An 18,289-nucleotide genomic window follows, 5' to 3' on the forward strand; every position below is an offset into this window, starting at 1 on the left:
CCCCTCCCCCTCCCCCTTCCCCTCCCCTTCCCCCTCCTCCTCCTCCTCCTCTTCCCCCCCCCCACACACACACACCCCTTGGTTGTTGCTGTTGTTGTTTACTAGTACTTGGTAGGATTTATTCTTACAAGGATATTATTTTCATGGACAAAGTTGAAAGCCATAGTCTGCCAATATTGCAGAGGTTCCATTAATACATAATCCCTAAAGCACCTCTGATATTCTCACTAAAGAGCCCAAAGCAAATAAGCACCTCATTTCTCTTCAACAAAATGTCAGCCTACATTATTTATGGTGGAAGTAGTTAATTTATAGTAGCATAGTAGTTTCCATTATACAAAATCTTTAGTGATCAAAAATTCCCAGAGGATGGAACAGAGAGAAACACTTCTCATCCCTCAAACACCAAAATATTTTTATTATAATCACGTTTGTCTTATTTGAAATAGCCTGAAGTATGAAACATTTCCCTTAAGACTTTTTAGTTCTGATACATTTGGGAAAAATGATTTCTTTTTGAGTAAATTTATAGGGTGTTTCTGAATATCTTTGAGCATGAAAATCTCAGAGAAATAAAGGAAATCAATTATTATTTGCTGGTTATGTTTTTCTTCATTGGAGTAAGACATAATAATTACTTCTTCCAATTTTATTACATCCATAAGTTCACAAAACAAAATGCTGTATTTGCTAGATTATTTTGCTTAATTTAGGGAGAAAATGTGTGTTTATGTGAGAATTAGAACTATTGTTGTCTTGAAATACATTCAATACAGGGTGACTTGAATATTTAAATTTTATCTTACATTATGCTCTTCAATAAATTCTTAAGCTCAACTTTTTACAAAAGCTTTTAAGATGATTATTTCTTATGTTTAGCATAAAATCATCTTGCCAAAGGTCAGAGATGACAAAGGAAGAAACATTTAACTATATTTTTAACATCTGTTGACCCTTTACAGTTATAAATGCTAGGCCCTTTAGAGTTATACAAAATAAATTTAAAAGCATAATAAAAAATCTCTTTTTTTGGGGGGAGGGTGGTATTTTTTTTCTTTTTTTTATTGCATTTTAGGTTTTGGGGTACATTTGAAGAACATGCAAGATAGTTGCATAGGTACACACATGGCAGTGTGATTTGCTGCCTTCATCCCCTTCAGCTATATCTGGCATTTCTCCCCATGCTACACTACACACTGGGGTCTGTTGGGGGAAAAATCTCTACTCTTAAAGAGGTTGAAACTAAGAGAAAAAAACAGAAAAGAAGTACACCTAATGGCAATGCTAAAGGACATAGAGGAGGACTATAAAATAGGAGCAAAAAGTTAATAGGGTATCCCTAAAAAAAATGTGGTCAGCCAGACGTGGTGGCTCATGCCTATAATCCTAGAACTTTGGGAGGCCAAGGCAGGCAGGTTGCCTGAGCTCAGGAGATTGAGACCAGCCTGGGCAACACGGCGAAACCCCATTATCTATTAAAATAAAAAATCAGCCGTGTGTGGCTGTGCGTGGCTGTGTGTGCCTGTAGTCTCAGCTACTCTGGAGACTGAGGCAGGAGAATTGCTTGATCCCAGGAGATGGAGGTTGCAGTGAGCAGAAATCATGCTGCTACACTCCAGCCTGGGCAACAGGGCAAGACTCCATCTCTAAAACAAACAAACAAACAAAAACGTGTTTAACTCCAATTTAGGAAATATGATCATCAGCCATAGATAGCTACACTATGCAGCCAATCACTTATGCCTGAACCCATTGTCTGTTTTATCTCTTACCTTCAATCCAACAAAAAGTCCTCTTGTTTCTATATTGTTAAATTAAATTTGACCTTAACCTGCTTCCAAATGTAGCAAGCGGCAATCTAACTTAAAATGTGAACAAACTGCAGGCTAAATTATGGGTATATCCTTGTAACAAATAGATGATCTCAGTCAATTATAACAGCTAAGCTTCAGCCAATCACTGGCTGCCATCTGATCAGGCAATATTCATATAAGGGAGATGCCTCATCATTATCTATAAGACACATGACAAGCTGCAACCAATCAAGCTGCTTCCATATGACACTTCTTTTTTTTTTTTTTTTTATTTGTATTGCCTGCCCACATTGCTGGGTAGTTATCTGAACCTCTCATGGTTCTGAGTGCTACCTGATTCATAAATGTTCTTTGCTCAAATAAATTTTGCTGAACTTAGTGAGTCTAGAGAATTTTTTTCGGAATATCAAAAATGTATTTTAAATTCACTTACCACTTCTATACCCATGCTGTTCCAAGTCGCCATCATCTCTTTCCTAAACTGATGTAATCACCTTCAATCACTCTGAATCCACTTCGAATTTCTAATCTACTCCCCATATTAAAACCACACTAAACATTTGAAAAAGTTAACTCCTACCTAATACCATCTGATGTCTTCCTATTGTTTCAAAAGTACAACTGCTTGTCATAGTTTGCAAAACTCTAGTATACTCTGGTTTCTGCCTGCTTGAAGGTCATGGTCTCCTTTGCTGCAGAGGATGTGGTGGTCTGGCTCAGCACCCATGCCAAAGGTTGGAGAGCTAAAAACTCTGTTTCGCAGATTCACTTCCACATAGGTCCTGGCTATGTTTATTTTCTTCCAATTAGATTACGTGAGAATGAAGAAATAAATTTCTTCCTCTTTTATTTCCCTCCTTTTCTGTCAAATAGTATTAAGGAAGGAACTGGTTTGTCTGGGGAAATGTTTTATGTATGGCTGTTTTCTAGTTGTAGGGTGTCTCCCTGATGCCAGAAGTGACCCCTTGCTGACCTGCTTCTATAGCTTGGTTTTCAAGATTGTTTTCTCCTTAAGTTTTTCTATTGAACCTGCAATCAGTTTTATCCTGTCCACTAAAACAAAGATGGAATCTAAACCCTGTTGTTCAAACCTGAGTGACATATTCATCTACATTTTCTCTAATTTTTTCTTGCATACACAGTCTTCCTTGAATGGGTTGAACATCTTTGGAATCCTTCTTATATCTCTGTTCTTGACATAAATGTTAGCTCCCCGGAGATTCAGAGATGCTTTCCCTGGCTAATCAATCTAATTTAGATGCTCACACATCTTCATCTATTAAACCATCTGCTTTTAAATAGTAATTAACATAAACTATAATTTATAAGCTTAATGATATATCATAAAATAGCAGGTATTTTATATCATATTGCCTTGTTACATACATATAAAATATAGTGTGTGTGTGTGTGTGTGTGTGTGTGTGTGTGTGTGTGCGCGCATATCTTATTTATGATAAGTTCATCCATTAAGTTCTGAGGCCTGCCACTTACTGAGTAGTGTGTGCTGGTACCTTTGAGAATACGTGGAACGAATATTTTTTTAATGGATCGATGTTGCTTTCAGGAGTTGTCTAACTTTTCAAGCAGCCCGTTTTTCTTCTTTATTGCTTTCCATTGGGCATGGCTTACGTAGGGAAACCTAAAGGAATATCTCTATCTACAGTGGCTAGACAAGTTTCCCAAGACTACAGGACTGAGATAAACCACACAACTGTACACCTTGTGAGGACTGTGAGGATAGCAAACCATGAAGACTATGTGTCTATATTGTTCTTTCTCTCTAGCACCTAACAAGATCTCTGGACATTGAGTAGGTGCCCCCGAAACAAATGTTTGTTAAATAATCTGATCTCCTTCTATCCCTTCATATAACATGAGAGTAACACAAGGTTCTGGGAGGCTAAATCACTCTCCAAAGGTCAAACACATTGTTTGGGGGTGACTGTAGGTCCAGTATCATCAGATATACACAAATGAGCCTTTATCCTACACAATCTGCTTACAGCACAAACCGCCATGTCTCTGAAATTTCTCCCATTTTACTTTGGAGGTTAGAAGTATTTTCAATGTATTGTAAATCCTGATAGAGAAAATTGAGTATTAATTTTGGATATTTAAATATGTATCAAATATTTTCTAGTCAAAACCCTCTAACAAGTCTTGCTGTCCTCAAAATCCATTTATACTGCTTGAAACCCAGCTAGTCTTTGCTAATCAAATTATACATAAGTGATAAATTCCTCACATTAATTATTACATTCCTCATGTTTTCTTGAGTAACTTTGTTTTAATTATGACTAAGACATATTTGATATAATTGATAAGAAATTGTGTCTGTAGCTGTTTATACAGAAAATATAGAATTGAGTATAATTTTTTTGTTTTAATTTGCAGTTAAATCCCTGATATGTTATATATTTTTTCATATAGTTTATAGAGTGAAAAAAAATGCTACTGAGATAGGATCTAAAGGAAAACATCACTAGAAATTTAGTTTAGGGAAATGATAATTGTTTCATTTTATCCCATCTACCATTACTAGTTTTTGAATTGATTACTTATGTTATACAGTGTATTAGGGTGTTACAAAAGTAAGTGTGTTTTTTGCCATTAAAAGTAAGGGTAAAACCCACAATTACCTTTGCACCAACCTAATAATTAGACTGGAATTTCACATTAAAATATATTTGTATTCTATAACTATTTGTCTGAAGGTATCTATTTAAAACCTGGAGCAGTGAACTTCTGTTTGTGATGTTTAGGTAAATAATTTCATCATGTATAAAATAAAAATACATCGGTGTTTTCAAATATCTAATGGCCCTTTTATTTGACTTTAGTTTTTGAGAAAATTAGGGATTCTATATAACATTTAAAAAATTTTCATCGTTACTAAAACAAAACGTTTATCTTTTCTCAAAATGCAAAGTTATTATTTAGACTGACATATCTAGTATTAAAAAGAACCAAACGAAAAGATCCTCCTGATTCCAGTATTCCAAAATTGTGTAAAATTTCAAGACATCTTAATTTTTTTATATGAGATAAAGATCCCCATTCTGCTCAAAGTCAAAGGCACACGTATTTAAAATGTCAGGCCCATTTACTCTTTCAGTCTCCCAAGAAAAATAACTGATGCATACCTACATTAGTGCAAAGCAAATGCAAGGCAGGGAAGATTACATTTTATAGATACTTAAATTTTTAGTTTAAAGTAGACTCCTCTGGCACACGTAGGAAAACCTATTTTTTTCTCTTGGTATTTGTGCTTTGATAGAAAATTATTTCCAGTGTATTATTTTGTAGGGAAAATACCACATCCTTTAGATATAGCTCTTGTGTATCTCTATGCATTTTGCATGCCCAGTAAATCATCAGCAGACACATAAGCATATTGCTTTCTCAGCAGTTGCTGGTCATATGGATTAAGAGATAGAGCACAGTTAAATATTCTTGATTATTTGAACACAGCTCTGTAAACATTGCTCATCTCTGAACCGCAGTATTAGACTTTTAAACAATTGAAACTTGTTTAGGCAGAGAAGCTGCAAGCTTTGATAATGCGTATGGCAGCTTCACTCTATTGAAATATAGGATTTAAACACAGAATTAAATCCACTTTAGTGGTGATCTCAGTTTGGATTTAAGCATTGTCATCATGAGGGAAGGCCACTCCTTATTTAATTGTTCATTCAGCCCCTAAAACAGATCTGACAAAGTAATCATAAAAGGGGATAATTCTAAAAGATTATCCTTTGAAGCAATTATCCTTGAAAGGGATAATTGCCAACTCGATTATTTACCTAATAATTCTAAAAATTAGACCTGATCCAACCCTCACATACAAATCAGAATTTTTTTTGATGATGTTGAACTCAATTATCTCCCTCTTATAATAGAAAATGCTACATATATTGATTTGAATTATGTCATGAAGATACTTATACTCAGGGTAGGGTGTGTGTGTGTGCATGTGCATGATAGAAGGAGATTTATACTCTCCATTACTTTGCATTTGTAATATGTAAAATATACTTGTCATTAGGTAAGAGTGGCTCTTCTTTTGAGATTACAGAATCCAACTTAGATCAGAATGAAAATAGAACGTTTTTCTTCTGTTGAAGAAGGTATTTCCTTATCCAAATATATTTTTTAATCTCCTTCCATTTTTTTCACTTTGGCCAGAATGTAATTCTCCACCAAACACTAGTTCCAGGAAGCTCTCCTTTTTTCCTATCTATGGAAGAGATTCTGAGGTGAATATACTCCTGCATGCAGAGTCTCATCAGTATCCACACCGCTATCTGTGTTTTCATTACTGGGAGAGTCCAAGAGAATGCTCTGAACCACTCTATGTCACCAATTACCCTACCCATTTTTATAACCACCCAAGGTTCTTCTAAGACCTTCCTTCCACCTTACAATCTCTCTTTAAATTGCTTCTTCCCTTCTTGTCCCTAATACACCAAATCCAAGATACTACAATGTCACTCCAGTAGATCCCTTCCTTTCCTGTCCTATTAACATTTCCAGGTCAGTTGGGTACTGTGTCTCATGCCTATAGTCCCAGCACTTTAGAATGTCGAGGAGGGTGGATCACTTGAGTTTAGGAGTTCAATGCCAGCATGGGTGAGAGTCTGGTTGAGGTCTCTATAGCAAGATCTTGTTTATACTTAAAACAAAAACAAAAACATAAAACCTAGCCAGACATGGTGGTGTGCATCTGATGTCCAGCTACTTGGGAGGCTGAGGCAGGAGAATCACTTGAGGCCAGAAGGTGGAGGCTGACTTGAGCTGTGATCATGCCACTGTACTTCAGCCTGGGTGACACAGCAAGACCCTGTCTCAAAAATAATAGTAATAAATATAAAAAACATTCCTGGACTTTTGGGTAGAAATTGCATCATATTTAAATGAATAATTTTGCAAAGATCTCCCCAACATACTGCTTTGTTCAGGTCACTGCTCATTCTTAAATATCCCACTGTCACATTTGTCTCCCTGATGTCAAGCTCTGCATTCTTAACCTACTATGTCTACCCACGCTTGCTGATGGACTTCCATCCTCCCTGTCTGACCCTGACATTCTAATTCCCCTATCAACCAATGTAATGTTCATTCCTGCTTTCCTGTTTTTGTTCATGGCTTTGTCTAGCAGTTCTGCCTTTTCTCTGACATCCCAAAAATCTGCGCCAAAGCAAACACTAAATTATTTCACATCCTTCATGGATCATCACTCCTAGAAACTAAAACCAATAAACATATATGGATGGCCACCAATTTTCTGTCCTATTTGTTGTCATCTACATTTCTCATAAAAAGAACAAATGTATCAATGATAGTGAATTTCTCTACTATTACAACAAAGTGGGAGGGGGCATGTTTCCAGAGACAATTCAGGATCATCAGGAATATGCATTAAAATGTCCTTGGCTTACTTCTTACCTCCTCATCCCTAATGAGAGTTTTGTTCAGGAAGGAGTATTTATAGCCTCTATGAAAGTAATGTAAAATTTGAATCCATGCAATAACCATGAAAGAAGAGAGTATCTATATTATTCATCACTCTTGCCGAAATACCAAAGCAAAATCTAGCACATAATACGCATGCCAAAATGTATATTATATAAACAAATGTTTACCCTGTGGTTGATAGCATCATTGCGCAAAATATTCAAATATTCAATAATATTTGAATATTTTGCACTCTCTCTGCAGTGCTCGTCCTTACCAGAGGAGTGTATATATGCCTGTGTGCAATTGACATTAGGCCATGCAATTGACTTTGGTAAAAGAAAAAAAGAGTTAAAGTAACATAGATAATGTGTGCCCTAACATTATGTTCAGTTTCTCTGAACTTTAAAACAAGCAATACCCAGGTATACCTGTTCCATTAGACTATATCCAGAACTAAAGTCACATTGAGCAGAGCCACCGTGGAAGAAAAAACCTTTGTTACTGTAAGCTACTGAGATTGGGAGTCATCTATTACCATAGCATAATTTAGCCTAAGCTGTCTGATACAGAAAGAATCAAATATTTGAAGTAGGATTCCTTTTTCCTAGTACTGGCTATTTCTTTTGAAAGAAATAAAGAACAGTGTCTGTTACTCAAGTTTATGAATATCTTCAATACAAAAACATCATCCCCAATAACACCAAAAAGAGATTTAAAGGACAGAAAGAAAGATAATTTTTTTTTTCTGTTTACCTTCATTCAAATTTAGCAGCAGAAAAATGTGGAGGAGAAGGGAATCACAGGGAGTTTTAAAATGTTTAAGTCATATAAATCTTTCAAAATGGTATAATGAACTTGTATTATGTATAATTAAAATAGTAGTAATCATAAAGAAATATATAACCTGATAAAGTGACAACCATAAGTTTCTCATAAATATTGGGTGTATATATATATATATATATATATATAACTGATTATATTATTTCAGATAAAAACATAAATTATCAAGTTAATATTTTTATACTTGAAAGTACAAAAGTCTAGAAGTATTGAAATTATTTTTTCTACTGAAAGCTTTAGCAGATTCTAGAACTCTAAGTTAATTTGGTTCAGTATTCAGGCAGGAAATGCATATCTCTCTGTGTAATTTCATCTAGGATACCACTTGAGAAATTTATCTTTACTTATATAACTTTTGTGGAAATTTTCCTTCTCAGAACTGATCCATAATTTAGCATGTGTAATTAACACATGTAATGATGTGTTAATGATCTCTTATTTAGACAGCATCTAGCTTCAGTGAACACAAAGTACTCTATTTACTTAATTTATTCTGGAAATGTGTGCATCTATAAGTATCTTTGGACTTACAAATTAACTCTACTAAAGAGCAGATTTCTTTAAAAGATTTATTTAAGGCCAAGAATAAAAAATTAAGATATGCAAATATTCCTTTGTGTGGCAAAGGTATTTAAGGCTTTTGATTTAGAATCAGAGTATAAGAAGACCACTTCCAATCTCCTATCAGTGTTCAGCAGGCTGCTGATGGCTACCTAGAGCCTTATATTTTTATTAACATCATAAGAAGAACTTAATTTGTAATGAAAGGCTACTTTGCAATTGTTGCTAATTCTACATTTACCTGCCTCTATAATTTGCTTCACTTATGGCTGTCTCTTACATTAATATTCATTACAAAAGCTACTTTCTAATATTACTTGATTTGACAGAAATGCATTAGCTATGACAAATGCATCATAATGTACTCAGACAGTATTAATGCATGCAGAACCTGTGGTAATTATTGCTATTTAAATACGCAGGTTATTCCTTTTGGTCTGCTTTTTAAAAATGGAAATAAAATCTACAGCCACTAGAGATTAGAACTGTCTACTTTTAAAATACATTTTATATTAGTATTAATCCCCCTTATTGAAACAGTCATATACAGAGATGGTGAGATATAATAAACACAGTGGACCCATATATTTATACAGAGAATGTGAGAAAAAAAATTTTTTTTTTTTTTGAAACAGAGTCTCGCTCTGTCACCCAGGCTGGAGTGTAATGGCACCGTCTCAGCTTACTGCAACCTTCGCCTCCAAGGTTCAAGCAATTCTCCTGCCTCAGCCTCCCGAATAACTTGGATTACAGGCACCTGCCACTATGCCCAGTTAAGTTTTGTATTTTTAGTAGAGGTGGGGTTTCACCATGTTGGTCAGGCTGATCTCAAACTCATGACCTCAGGTTATCCACCCGCCTCACCCTCCCAAAGTGCTAGGATTATAGGTGTGAGCCGCTACGCCTGGCCTGAATTTTTTTTTAAAAGATAAACTTTTCACTTTTATGGGTAAAAGGATCCCCAGGAGGATGAGTTGCTTGATTTGGCAGTAAGGGTAAGGCCTTCTGCCACTCAACATCAAATCATCCTCCAGAAGTTCCTTCCCTTACTGCTCCCTTATCCTTATCACATACAGCTAGGTTAGCCAGCTCTTTCCAATGAGGAAAGATCCAGAAATAAAGAGTGATCTTTTTACTATAATGATCACTGAAACGCATAACACATATGGTCTGATTCATTAGTACATTATTTGGCTGATATTCGAAATTTACTTGTTCTGTTTTATAAGCTAAGTCCATGAATATGCTCATTTTCCAATAATCTATTTTAATTCAGAAAGTTTGGATCATTTCAAAGTAGCAAGTAATTTAAATCTGTCCTATAATTCAAATATATTTAGATGTGTATTCAGATATGGTGTTCAAAACAATTTTAACCAAATAACAGCATTAGTAACTATCATTTCATTTGTTACATAAATCATTAAACTTCATTTTAAGAAAGTACGTTTCAAATTTACTAATCACATATGATAATCTTTAAACATTTATCTTATTTTCAAGATTTTCCACGAGTTGATTCATTGAACGTTACTCCATCCTAGGCAGAGTGAGAGGTGGTGAGAAGCTCTCTAAGACACTGGCTGAGCAATCGCTGATAGTGACTGAGATCACCTACAAGGAACATGATTAAGATTTCTGCTGTAATCACAATAGGGACCTAGACAGATTTTAATATATCTCATAAGGCATTCGATCATCTCAGTGGTTTTCAACATGTTTTTAGCCAACAGACTCTTTCTTTAGAAAAAGATGATGCAGAAGTTCAATTCTTAATAAATAAACGCAGATATTGAAACTGGGTTGAACAATCCAGGGTTCTGGACTCCACAATGCGGTGCCTTGCGGAGTTTGGTGAGAGCCCTAGGGTCCATGGAACAGATTGAAACCATTTCCTATACACACTCTCCTCTAAAATGCACGAGGCCAGTCTATTCTATGTGTTAGACTGTTTTTGTACAGCCCCAAAGGCTGAGAACTCATCACCTCACAGGATAGACTAGTCTACTTTCAGATAGCTTTTTTTCTTTTTTCTTTCACAGACAGGGTCTCACTCTGTCATCCAAGCTGGAGTGCCGTATGTGACCTTAGCTTACTACAGCCTGTAACTCCTGGGCTCCAGCGATCTTCCCACTTTGCCTCCACAAAGTGCTGAGATTACAGGTGAGAGCCACCACTCCTTGCCTCAGATAGCTTGTAATTTTTAAAGAATTCTTTTTTATTGACTGGGAAGTCACCTTTCTGAAACCTCCTTTGCTGTCTAGTTAGGTAGTATATTTATCTTGGGTGCCTAAAACAGCATGTGAATGTTGTAGGTTCTCAATATATAACTGCTGGATAAATAGATCTTGTTCTACTTTTTGAAGTCATAAACTTCATGATTCCTGTTTCAAATCACAAATTAAATATTTGGACACTACTTTAAACATTGTCTTTAGGTTCAGTGATGCAGTTCCATCACCTACTTTTCCCAGGGTATGGTTTCCAGATTTTGTTCACCATCCTGGGTGTTTTTTTCTGACCTCCAATAATTGTGTTCACTTTCTTTGAAGTAAGGAGGACAGACTGACTCCAGTGAACTCAGTGTGATTTACAAGAGTCAGTATGTAGAGCCATTGATTCTATTAGTCTGGACTCCATTGTTTATTAATTCTGAGTATGACTGTAAGAATTCAAGGACTAGGACTTTCACATGATTGACTCTTACTAAGGGTGTGGTTCACTCAGTTCTGTAAATCAGGAGTCGGCAAACTGTGGCCCCTGGGTCAAATCTGGTTCACCGTTTTTCTAAACAAAGTTTTTTTGGAACACTAGACATGACCACACATTTATGTATGATCTAAGGCTGCTTTTGTACTACAATGGCAGAATCAGTAACTATGACAGAAAGTGTATGGTCTGCAAAGAGCAAAATCTTTCCACCTGGCCCTTTACAGAAAAAGTTTAGAGGCAACTATTACTCTAAGTCATCCTTGCCCATGGTCACTGAAGTTCAGGACAACAGAAGTACTTCCTAATAACACAAACCCAAGAAACCTGGGAGACTACTCCCTCTTAGGCAAAACTGATTTTGCCCTAAAATTTTTGAAATTAGCGATTCCCTAACCTTTGTAATCAGTAGAATTATCTGTGAAATATTTTGGACGTGCCAATTTCTAGATGTCAAATTAGGTCAACTAACTCACAGGTGTGGCTTTGAATAATGTCTTACATGAGTACCTAGGATGTCTAAGTCCTATCCTTCTACTGTGGTATTCTTCTGCTTATGGGAATGTGATCTCTGTTTTTGCTGCGGTGGTGGGTTTTTTGTTTAATTTTTACTTTGAAATAATTTTAGACACACAGAGAAGTTGCAAAAATAGTATAGAGAGAATTGCTGTGTAGTTTCCATCTAGATTCCTGCGATGACAACAGCAACCACAACAAAATTTCCTAAACCAGAAAACTGACATTGGACAGTGTTATTAAAAACTAGAGAACATATTCAGATTTTACCAGTTTTAACATCTTGTTTAAATATAGATTTCTATGACATTTTATCACACGGATAGATTCTTGTAATCATCACCATGATCTGGAATAGACTGTTATAATGCTCCAAAAAATATTTATTTGTACTATCCCATTAAAGTCATAGCTTACCTCCAATCCTAAATCCTTGAAACCATGCTATGCCTTCAGTGTAATTTGGAGAATGTCACATAAATGGAATAGTAAAGGATGGATCACTTTGAGATTGGTTTTGTTCACTCACCATAATATCCTTGAGATCTATCCAAATTATATGTATCAATAGTTTATTCCTCTGTACTGCTGAATGGTATCTCGCTGTATCTCTAGTCACAATTTATTAATTCACTTGCCCAATGAAAGACATGGGTTGTTTCTACTGTATGTGAGGATTAACAGAACTGTTATAAATGTCTGGAGTAAATACCCAGGAGTAATATTGCTGGATCATATGGCAAGTATATGTTTATCTTTACAAGAAAATGCCAAACTCTTTCTTACCAGCAATGTGTAAAAGCCCCCGTTGCTCTACATCCTCATCAGGACTTAGCACTGATGGCATTTGTTATTTATTTCACACATTCTAATGGGTGTGTAGAGGTATCTTATCATGGCTCTCTCTGATTTGCATTTCCCTAATAGCTAATAATGTTGAACATCTTTTTATGTGCTTTTCATTGCACCATCTGTTCATTCTTTGAGAAAAGTTCTGCTCAAGGCTTTTGTCTATTTTCTAAGTGGGTTATTTGTTTCCTTGCTGTCGAATTTAAAGTACTCTTTATATATTCTAGATATAACATCTTTTCCAGATAGGTGAATTAAAAATATTTTCTCCTGGACTAAGATTTCCTTTTTGCAGAGCATAAGTTTTTAATTTTGATGAAGTCCAATTTATCCTTTTTCTTTTATGGATCATGCTATTGGCATCATTCTTTGTCAGTCAGGGTCCAATCAAAAAAGAGAAAGTGCACAGCAATTTGGACATAGGAAATTTAATATTAACATGTTGACTGTAACAAGGTATTGCTTAATGATGATTGTGTAGTAAGAAATAATGAGACTCCCAATAATATAGGAATAGCAGCTATAAGGAACAGTCATGCCTACCTAGGGCTGAGATAATGTGCCCAAAGAAAAGAGCACACCCTTCCCAGGGCTGAGCTGTAGACCCTGTTGAACAGGGTTTGACTATGGCTCACTGAATGGCAGAGGGGTGTCCATGAGGCATCACTGGTAGAACTTGCTAGAAATCTACCCTCTAAGGTACAAATAGAAGTGGTTCATGGGAAGATGTCTCACTAGAGGCACAATGTTACAAAACTGCTTTAGGGGTGTGTTGAGAGAGGCCGCCGGCGTGTGCGTGTTTCTGGACACCATGCACTGCACAAGCTGGGCATCTTTAGGAGAAGCTATCCACACCGTAGGAGTCTGGTCAGTGAACAGCCAAGACTAAGACAGACCTCTTTCTCCTGCAGTGTCTCTCCAGTGCCCTCTGCTGACAAGGTTAACATCATGACATCTCATAAAGAAGGATATTTAAAGGGTCTAGATTCATCGTCACAGGTGGGTGGGACTGGTCAACATTGTCCTGCCCCGCAGTTTTACCAGTGCCCTTTGGAGCGAGGATTGCCTCTGCTTGCATTTGTACTGAGCACAAACAGCAGGACTCTTCCCTCCACTTTCCGAAGTGTCCAGGAGAAGAGGGAGGCGTGTGGCTTGTTTGTGATGCTCTCCTGGAATACAGTGGCTATCGTCAAGAGTCTCATCCTACAGGGCTGTCTCTTTCAAGTTTAGAAGAGGACCAGAAAGGGCAGACTTATCTTGGGACTATTGTCTGAACCCATTGGTACTTCTACCTTGCAGACTGCTCTAGTGCCCAGACTGGCATATATAGGAGGCAAACAAACCAAAATAAATGAAGCAAACCAAAAACAGATAACTTGTCACTGAGTCATCCCATAAGTCTTGAGGCTGCTGGACAGTCCTACCACTCTCCCTACTCTCTCTTTCTTCAAAGTCTTCTAATGCTTGCCTTATGTGTTCTGTCCAGACTTTATAATTAATGCAGGAGAAATCAGGTGAAATGAGTTTACTCCATTTTCTTTGGAACCAGAAACTTTCCATGACTGACATTTAAACTGAATTATTTGATAGGAACACATGTCAAGGCTTATTTCCCATGTAGGTGTTTCTGAGTCACAGTGTTACATGATCAGTTGGCTCAGGAAGATTGCATCTAAAAAAAATGCTTGTCCTGATCCACAGGCTCGCTAACTTGATAAAGCTGGAGATGGGTCCAAATGCAAACATTAGAGACACTTATCCTATTGTGAAGGGCAAGCTCTGCTAAATACTGGAGCTCACCTGAGAAGACAACTTGAATTGTCCTTAACTGCCAGCTGGTGGTGGCAAATGCACATCAGGCATCCTTGATTCTTACCTTTCTGGCACTTCAAAGGCCCTGGAATGCCTTGGCCCTCTTTTCTGCTGTACCATCATTTCTGTTCTTGCTAGCTTAGCGATCGTCTTTCTCTATGTTATTTTTTATATAGATGACATCTTTTTAATTCCTCCTTTCACCATTTTTCCCATATGTGAAGATTACAGAGAAGTGGGTTATTCCACCTCTGCCTCAAAATTGTAATACACTTTAATAATAATGATCATAATAAATAGCAACAGTTACTTTCTACCATCAGAGTGTCTGCTATGTGGCATGCTTTAAGTTAAATGCCTTAATTGCATTATTAATCATTCTCCCTATAATTTGTTATTTGACAGATGAAGAAAATTAAATGGTACAGCTGAGATTAGAAACTTAATGTCTGAGTCCAAATTTCATCTTCTTTTTTCAAACAAATCCTTTATCTGAATCCCACTACCACCATCGCCACATCTGCACCGCCCCTTTTGCCTGTGCTTTTAGGCACACCTCACAGTATTTGCATTTCAGTTTTCTCTACTAAGCAAGACTGAAAGCTCCTTGGTAGCAGTGAATTATCTTAAAACACCTACATAACACAGAATCCTGTGTTAGGATTGGGTGGCTAGCTGATGCTTTTTATAGCTGCCAGTTTAGAAGCTGGCCCTCTCTGAAAAGTGACTTAGCAGAGAGATTGAAGCAATTTATCTAGAGAGTCACAAATTCAGCCAATGGCCAGCTGAGTAGAAGGGATGCTCAGTGAACAATGAGGCTAATCTGACTGATGATCAACACTGAGCCATGCATGCATATGAGCACCCAACTTGAAATGAGTTATCACTGCATGCATTAATTTATAACTCATATGAAAAAAAGGAGCCAAGTCTCATAAACCCAAGTGCAGGCCTTTCAAACACACACATTTCATTCAGAGACTTATATTTGACGATGATACCTGATAAAGGCTCACATCAGTCATGTCACAGCCTCCATCCTGATTACAGAGTACATACTGTCCATTTCTCTGAACATGATGACATGTTATCAAAAGATGATAAATGCCCTTGCAAACAGGTAGGGCTAAAAAAAAATGCTTGCGATATTTCTTCGTGATTTTGCAACAACAAACATCTTGACTAGATTTGCTATCTGCTTGGAAGTAAAAAGCGAAAGGCTTTAATGATCAGGAAAGTTCAAATGTAAAAAAAAAAATGAAAATGAAAGAATCTGGGCATTGGGACAGACATTAGGTCACATCTAGTATGACCACAATCCAGGGCTGGAAGTTGCTCCAAAATATTCCTAGCAACCGGTCACATACCCTGTACTAGAATTCTTCCAAAGTCAGGAAAATATTTGGAGTGCTCTATTTGATAGAATGTTTATTTGTTCATTTATTCACATATATTTGTGTGATGACTATTTATATCGTACTGTTTTTTACTGGCTAGGACCATGATAATGGCAAAACCAAAAAATAAATTATTTACAAAAGTAATGGAGGGTCGTAAATGTGGTATCAAAAGAAGTTCTTATTTATATTGAATCTAATAAGTTCCTCTGTATTTTTCATTGATTTACTCTGCTGTATACTTTCATGCCATTAGAATAAGGCTTTTCATTCCCGTATCCTAACACACCAGATATTTTAGGACAGCTCGCACCTTACCCTCAAGCTTTCCATGAAAAATGCCTCCAATATTTTTTCTAACTCTTTAACATTCCACAAAATACTGTGGCCTTTCATTTGCTGCTCTGATCCTACACTGTAGTGTTTTTTGTTTGTCTGCTTGTTTTTTTTGTAAATGCAGTAGTTCGCAATTAATTGCTTTTGCTTATAATCACATTTGTTAGAATTAATTATATGGCCCCAATATAAATGTAAGAGGGGCTCAAAAATATAGGGGAAATAATAGATATTTGGTGAGCATTGTCTCTACTTCAAATTCCAAATCTTATCTAACATCTCGATAGTAGGTTTAATAACATTATAATCTTCCCAATTGTCAGTCCTATATATTTACTGATGCTTCCAAGTGCAATCACACAAACACATACCATATACATATGCATAACATTAATATAGTCATAGAATGGAGAAAACTTGATTGAGGAATGCTAATCAAACATACTTGCTGAAAATATAATACACATAGCTAGATCACAACCTTCCCTAATAGAAGCAACATGCTTAATGCTCAGGATCAGTCCTCTTAAGCTGGATTTGCTGAAGTCACATCTTGGTTCCAGCTAAATCATTATCAAACGTGTGACTTTGGGCAAGAACCTAACCTCTAGGTTAGGTTCTTGCCCAAAGTGTTCCTTTATATTATATCTTTATTCACAACATGAAAATAAAGTTAAAATCTTTGTTGAACTGTTGTGAGAATTAAACGAATCAATCCATGTAATACAATAGAATTCTTAATTTGTACTATGTGCTACAAATGTCTACGCTATTAGTATTACAGGAATGTGCAATGCAAATGAAATTTCTTTAGTTGTTAAAATCAAGTCAGTTTTCCTTAAGAGCTTCCACAGTGCTATATAGGAAGAGGATGGGTGGAGATATTTGAAAATTGAAGTTATACTCTCTCCAGGTTGAATAGTCTCTTTTGGATGATTTTTTTTTTTAATTCTTTGAAACAGGGATAAAATTATACATCTCTTTCCTTTCTTGTGCTCGATCTACCTCTTCCTTTTCCCCTCCCTGTACTTAAACGAGGATTACAATTGTTCATAATACTTGTTCTAATCGTCCTGGCAGTAAAGGCACAAAGGGAAACACAACTGTTATCGGAGAAAGGAGGAAGCATGCCATGGTTTTATACTGAATCTAATAAGCTACACACACACAGGCACATTTGGGTAAAGGTTTCATTAAATGTCGATACACCACAGAGATTCTAAATAGCCGTATATGTGATTTTCGCAATGCTAATGTTGAACTATCAGTTGAGGTGCCCAAAAGCATGGCAGTTCCACCAGGAGCTAATATTAATTTAGCTTTTCTAGTGGCCACATGTATCTACATCTCTAGAGTAGAATTTTTTTGCTATACTCTCATGAAGGCAAAATTCTTCATATTGTTCTAGTGGATTTTACTCTTTCTGTAAGAAACCATGTGTATCCTTCTAATTATCCTGAATCTCAGCTTTCTATCTATTCATTATCACAGCTCTGTAGAAACAGGATAAAAATGGCATTAAAAAATTGTAGCTGGAAGAGACTTAGGCCCACTGATCAATGTGCTTCTTCGGTCTTGGCTATTTTCTTAGGCCAGGGTTTTTGAAGCATGAATAAATCTAGTCAGTTTCAGCTCTCTGGAAGGAAATTTCAGCATTTATTTGTTTAACTCTCCAAAGCAGTCCAAAAGCATTACCTGAAGGTAGAACTTAGAATTGGATTCTAGTCCCAGAGGACACCATTGTTGCTGCTAGAGTTGGCCGAAAGCCCTAGTACGTAACGAGCACATTTGCAGTTAGAGTCTATTAATAAACTGATGAAAGCTTGCTGCTTAAAAGCTGAAGAAGGCTATTTAATGCTCTCTTTTGCTTTTAATGGACTGAAACCTGTTAAAATGCTGCTAAATAATAAGGCAAATTTTTCTTGCAGTTGATAGACTAACGGAAACACACACACACACACACACACACACACACACACACACACACACACA

General features: G+C 36.4%; 1 protein-coding gene across 4 annotated transcripts in view; it reads right to left on the minus strand.

The window, feature by feature from the left end:
* The window catches only part of ZNF385D (zinc finger protein 385D), a 711,674-nt gene that overhangs the window by 56,935 nt on the left and 636,450 nt on the right, over window positions 1-18,289 (minus strand). The window lies entirely within an intron of this gene.

Source organism: Sapajus apella, unplaced genomic scaffold (assembly GCF_009761245.1).
Source record: "Sapajus apella isolate SASKATOON/1434 unplaced genomic scaffold, GSC_monkey_1.0 scaffold4, whole genome shotgun sequence".
In the NCBI taxonomy this organism is placed as follows: Eukaryota; Metazoa; Chordata; class Mammalia; order Primates; family Cebidae; genus Sapajus; species Sapajus apella.